Source organism: Ceratotherium simum, chromosome 14 (assembly GCF_057802395.1).
Source record: "Ceratotherium simum simum isolate JZ-2026a chromosome 14, ASM5780239v1, whole genome shotgun sequence".
Classification (NCBI taxonomy): domain Eukaryota; kingdom Metazoa; phylum Chordata; class Mammalia; order Perissodactyla; family Rhinocerotidae; genus Ceratotherium; species Ceratotherium simum.
The window spans coordinates 42,209,899-42,216,487 of NC_141913.1; the positions used below are offsets into that span (position 1 = coordinate 42,209,899).

General features: G+C 37.1%; 1 long non-coding RNA gene across 1 annotated transcript in view; it reads left to right on the forward strand.

Moving 5' to 3' along the window:
• The window catches only part of LOC147915318 (uncharacterized), a 48,564-nt gene extending 44,083 nt beyond the window's left edge, over positions 1-4,481 (forward strand). The window contains exon 3 of the long non-coding RNA XR_015554328.1: positions 3,804-4,481. This is a non-coding gene — a long non-coding RNA (uncharacterized LOC147915318). The remainder of the gene's footprint in view (positions 1-3,803) is intronic.
• The last annotated feature ends 2,108 nt before the right edge of the window (positions 4,482-6,589 follow it).

Below are 6,589 nucleotides of genomic sequence, written 5' to 3' on the forward strand. Positions count from 1 at the left end.
TATTTCTTACTTATATAAATTCCAAAACAGATGTTCCTAATCAGTGTATAGTGCTCTCCAAAGAGAGATTTGGAGACCAGGCTTCTTCCATCTTGGGGATCCACCATTTTCAACACTTGCTTCCAAGTGTACAGTCTCCATCTACATCAATTCCACAGAAAGGAGAGAGTGGAGAAAGAGTGCTTTTAAAGCTTCTTGTCATGGAAGTGACATTTCTCACTTCTGGTTACATGCCATTGATGAAATCTAATCTTTTGGCCCTACCTAGATGCAAGAAAGCTGGGAAGGACAGTCCCTGGCTGGGTAACTATTTCTTAGCAATGATTCTTTACTAAGAAAAGGAATGCATAAATTTTGGTAGACATTTAGCTGTTTCAGCTCCATCCCATTTATCCTTCTTTTGGACTGACCCACTGATCTTATATCTGCTTTCCAGACCCATGAATTTGTTTTTCCATCCAAAAATAGCCTGCTGAATGTGAACCTATCTTTAGACACCTCCTTTTCCCAAGATTCTACCTGACTCTATTGGCTATCTTATATATCCAACCTTGCCTGTCCTTCCGTGGTCTGGTCTATCCTACCCTTTACCAGTCTTCTTATTTGAGTCTATTTTTTGTTGAAATATGTCATACTTTGAGGAATGAGCTCACTAAGAATCATGAGGAAAATAATAACCAAGAAAGTATTTTAAAAAATGAATTGCGTGATGTGTGTGTATTGGTGAATTTAATTTCATCAAAGCCAAAGAAATGTAGTAGGAAAGGAGAGTCAGAGCAAATACTTTCTAGTTCTACATTGCTCATAGTAACCCATGTACGAAAGGAGAATTGATACAAAGCACAACAGCAAAATAAAAGCAAGTACACAGGTTATTGAGTTATCTAAATAGTGAAGATAAAGACAGAAGAGGACGGTAAGTGGGTACTTTGAAGGATATCCAAATTAAATGAAATTAAGAGGATGTGAGTATATCAGTAATTTAGGGTTTCGTAATGTATGTGATTACCAATTTTATAGTCTATTGAAATCTAGAATAAAAGCACAATTACATTTGTTGTATATTTGTATTCAACTAGAAATATGTGTGTGTGTAAGAGAGAGAGAGATAGAGAGTGAGAGAGTTCTATATGGAACATACATATACATATAGGATATATGAAAGGACGGGAGCTCTCACTTAGGATTTAGACTCACCTTGTGGGAGACAATGATGAACAGTCCACCCCAAAGTCGAAGTGGAGTCATAAACCTTATTCATTCTACAGCCGTACATCACATAACATTTCAGTCAACGATGGACCACATATACAACAGTGGTCCCATAAGATTAGTACCATATAACCTAGGTGTGTCGTCAGCTATACCATCTAGGTTTGTGTAAGTATACTCTGTGATGTTCACACAACAACAAAATCACTTAATGCCTCATTTCTCAGAATATATCCCCATTGTTAAGTGATGCATGACTGTATATTACTCACTCAGTAGTTCTTTATAGAATAAAAAATAAGAAGAAGCGATTGGGGTGAGGCAGGTCCAACTCCCAGCCTACACTAGATCTCACACTTCTTTTTCAAAGAATTGCAAAGAAGTTACTTGAAATAAGCATCGGAAACTGGAAACATAAATTCCATGAGCAAATTTGCAATAGCTGTGTAGTAGATAGTACATACAAAGAGACAGAAATAGGAAGGGGGAAACAGTAAACTGTGGCCTGGCTTCAGCTCCCCAGGTTGCTGGGATAATGGGAGTGACTCCCTGAAGAGAATGCCAAGAGAACTCAGAAGGTAGAACATGCTCCTGGGCCAGCCTTAGAAAAGGCCAGAGAGGAGTAAGGGAAAACATGGGAAGTGGAGAAGAACCTAGAACTTTCCTTCCCCTAGAGGGCAAAAGTTACCATCATCATCCTTAACAACATTAAAGGATTTCCACCAGCTGACTAGAGTCATTGTTCCCATTCTTCTTACCCATGATTTATACAAGCATCTTAAACTTGTGTTGTTAAGCATTCTTAACTCAATTTTATAAAGAATTTAAATAACATAAAATTATTATATCAAACATGAAGTGAGCAAAGTACAAAGAACCCCTGAAAGTAGTTGTGCAATCCCAGTCTAAAAACCCATACCCTTCACCTGCCACCTTTCACGCCTTGTCCCTTTCTCTAGCTGGAATGTAAGTACTTTAAGGGAACAATTTTCCTGTTCAGAGAATACTTTTCTGGGATTGCTGTTTACATTAACTTTTACACTCAACAAAATCCATATGGAATACATTACCAAGCTACTAAGACAGAGGTCCCCTTACCTAGGATGAGCCCTCACACACAACACATACACAGCCAAGAAATCTCAGAACTAAGTGCCACTTTTCTTCTCTGCTACCTCTGCCCACAACTCCTGGATGTTCCTATATCTTTTCACTTTCTGCCTCCATAAGTTATGACCACAAAAACCACACAGTCTGCTTAACTAGTGTTACATACTTATGACCCCGGCTCCCTTGTCATTGAAACCCTCTCTAAATTGAGTGCAAGAACGTAATTCAATTCCATCTCATTTCTCTTTCTTTCTGTAGCTTTATCTTTCTTCCTCAAAATGGTTTACAATTCCCATCAACTTCTTCCATTGACTTCCAGGAATATCAAATGACTATTCCTCAGACCCAAGCCCACGATCTGAAAACCTAGAAGCTAGTACTGAAAGGTTCTAACAGCACATTTAAAAAGAATGAGTGCTTCTTTGAGCAAATTCCAATTAAGCTAAAATGCAGTATATTTACATGCACGTTGTACATGCAGTATATTTACAAGTGATGAGTAAGATTAATCAAAGAGATAATGCTAAGATAGTTCTTATTATTCAAGTGTTCACAAATAAATGGTACTCGTTTATTAAAATTCAAATTCAGATAAATAGCATCCTCCACTTATGACTGAAACTTAACTATGCAGGTCATAAAAGAAGCTGCCAGAATTCTGAAGTTATCCTCAATTTAAAGCTGCAAAGGAAAGTAATTAGACTGAAGAGAAGCTATGGCTTCAAAACAAGGATGGATAGTCACTTTAAATAAGAAAATGTCAATATTTGCAGAAAATTGAGACTTCACAAATAATAAACAGTGCTATTCTCTCGATGAATTGTGGGCCAGCTGTTATAAATATTGAAATTCAACAATTTATCACTAGAACTATCCTTTACTTTAGCTACTTTCATCTGGTAGCAAATAGAAATTATACTTGTGGAATAAACCTAGAAGAAAGAGAAATGTCTCTGCCCTTTATTTTTCTTGATGAATTTGGCCCAGGATAAGAATATCAAATTATATGTTGACAGAGAAAATAACTTGGCATCCTGAAACACCAAAAGATGTTACAAACATAATTATCTCAGTATCAGTACCACATGGTAATATTGTCAAGCTGAGAGGGGGAAAAAATTCCCTAAAATGGAAAATGCAAATAGGTAATCTTGCCAATAGAAAGATAGATCTGTGTGCATCTTTGAAATGGCCAAATTTTTTAAACTGTTTCTAATTTTTTGAGCTTTCATATTTATTTGTCTATCGTCTTTTATCTGACCTTGCAGATGGATTCAATTTTCCTCCAATAATCTTGGCAAAGCATCAGGTCATTAGTACATGCTGACTGATTTTAAAAGTTACATCGTTATAATATTTGCCAATAAAAAAGTGAAAAAAATAGCATGAGAAAATATGCAATTATTTTTACATCTACAGCAAGAAAGAGTTACTAGTGGTGTATAAATATTTTTTGTGCTTTATATGTTTGCTTTTAACAGGGCATACTGCTGTTATCGTGTGGGCTGAGTCATTAATGCAGAATCAAAGCTGTAGAATGGTCCATCTATTGCTGAAAGAGCTGTCAGCGAGTCCACAGGGAAGCTCAGTGGCCACCATTACCTGAACATCTTCCCAATGTACCGAAATTCAGGGTTAATAGTTTTAAGCCCTAAAAATATGAAGAGGCTTTTGTTTTTGTTTCTACTAATTCTGCAGTTCTCCATGTGGTCATCCAAGGTTCTGAAATACACAGAAATGTGTACAGACTAAGGCAAGGTGCCCCTCTCTCCTCAGTGACAGCAAGTCTTGGGAGAAAGGTGTTTACCACCTCTATGGAGGCACACTGGGCCCGCTGGACCAGGCGTAGGACAGCTATGAAATGAACTGCTCCCTCCAGGGAGTGAGAAGATGCACCTCCTGTCCAAGGTACCCTCCAAACTGCAGGAGAGAAATGCTGGCACCCACAGAGGGACAGGTGTGCTGCGAGCTCTTGGCTGGAAAGAAAAGAGAAGAAAGTTACAGAGGAATCATTTAAACAGCAGAATACAGATTCTCATTCAAAGGTTATTTATGATGCTGAGGTGGATCAAATGAAAAATACATGGCTAAAATGAAATAAGTAAAGTACTAAAATTCTTATGTTTTTTGATTACAATAAACAGTGCTTCACTGCTTAAAACTTTGATTTGTCTTCATTTCATAACTTTCTTCCCCAGTCAAGGAAAACTAGACTCAAGTTGACAAGGTCCCTCCACCATTAGTGCTCACAGCAATAATGAAGGACTCAGATTCAGCGATCTTTCCTTTTAAGCCACCTCCTGGACCTCAAAGGCAGGGCTCTCTCACTACTTACCTTCCTTGTTTTCTGCAAGGAGCAGCACTAATGACTCTCTGTGAAAAGACCAAACTCCTTTCATTGGAAGTTACAGTTGGATTATTGTGTAGGATCTTGTACATTTTTCACACCCCAAATCAGTCCATTTTAGGTAATATTTTGAGCCCTGGGTATCAGATATGATAGAATTAATAAGAAAAAAATGTAGCTGGAATTCAAAATTTTCCAAACTGGACTAATTGACTTCCCTGCTCCAACCCAGAGAATGATAATACCTTCCACTTAGTTGCACAAGTCAGAAACTTCTGCACCATCCAGTATTTCTCCCTCTTCCTTTACCTCTAAACCTAATCAATCACAAATTCCTGTAGGTGGCACTTCCCAATTATTTCTCATAATGCTCTATTCCAGTATTGTTGCCTTACTTCAGTCCTCCATATTTTCTCCATGAAGCATTTTAGTAGCATCCTTGCCAGACAACTATTTTATACTTTTTCTCTTTTTATGAACTTCTAACACTTACTTCCCCATTTTTTTCTCTTTCAGTGATCTTCACTTTGTCTCATACATTTTTTCCTCTCTATTGGGTTTTTCCGTTCAGCATACAAACTACTCCAAAACTTTGTAGCTTGAACTATTTGCTCAAATAGTTTACAAGTCACATTTTGCAGATGTTTCTGCAATTTGGGCTAGACTCAACTTTTGCATGCATTACCTGGAGTCACTCAAGCAGCTATTGGTCTCTAGAGGCTTGACTGCAGCTGGAAATCCGTGATGACTTCACACACATGCCTGACCTCTAGGCAGGAAGGCTGGAACAGTTGGAGTCTGGCTGGGCATATTTCTCTCTCTTTCTCTGTCTCCAACATGGTAGCCCAATCTCTTTACAAGGTAGTTCAGGGCTCCAAGAGGGAAGGAGAAGCTGACAACTTCTTAAGACCTGGGTTTTACTTTAGTTAATGGCATCCATAGGCACAGAGTTTTTACTTGTCTTTTTAGCATTTTCCTCTTAAATATGATCAGATTATAAAGGAGTACCAGGCATTTGAGGAATTATTTAATGTGAAAGTCAAGGACCAAAGCAAAACAACAGAAAAAAAATCAATTTGGAGGCGTCATAGATGGATGATACAGAGAGGAAAAAAAAAACATAAAAAAAAGTCATCACTATCCTCAGAGATAAAAGAACAGAGTTCCATTTTAAAAGATAAATATTCTGATAAATACTGTTTTAAGAAATAAGAAACTAAATAGGAGAGTTAGAAAGTAAAGTCAAGGAAATATCCCAGAAAGAAATCATATGATAAAAGAAAGGAAATAAATAAGAAAATTAGAGGACCAGTTCAAGAGGCCCAACATCCAAGTACTGGGGTCCCAGAAATAAATATTAAAGAAAAATAGAAAGAAAGAAATCATCAGAGAAATACTAGGTAAAAAAAAATCCAAAAAATGAAGGGCATGCATTTCCAGATTGAATGGACCTACAAAGTCCTCTGTGCAATGGATAAAATTGGAATACACAAAGGCACAGCACTGTGAAATTTCAAAATATTAGGGACAAAGAGATCACACATGCTTTGGGAGAGAGAAAAGAAAAACAGGTAGCACACAAGAATCAAGTTTCAAAATGTCATCAGACTTCTCCACCCTCTTCTCCTAGAAGTTGTGAAAATTGAGAAATGCCTTCAAAGTAATGAGAAAAAATAACTTCCAATCTATAATGTTTTGCCCAGATAAACTCTTAGTTATGATGAAAGATAAAATAACGTTACGGTGGAAGATAAAATAATGGTGTTTTTGCCCTTGAAAGATCTTTAAAAATGTATTTCCCATGCATGAATTTTCAGAAAGATATTGGAAGATGTCTTCTACCCAAATGAGGAAGTAAACCAAAAATGAAAAACATGGGATCCAGGAAACAGAAATTCTATTACCAAAGATAGGCCAAGG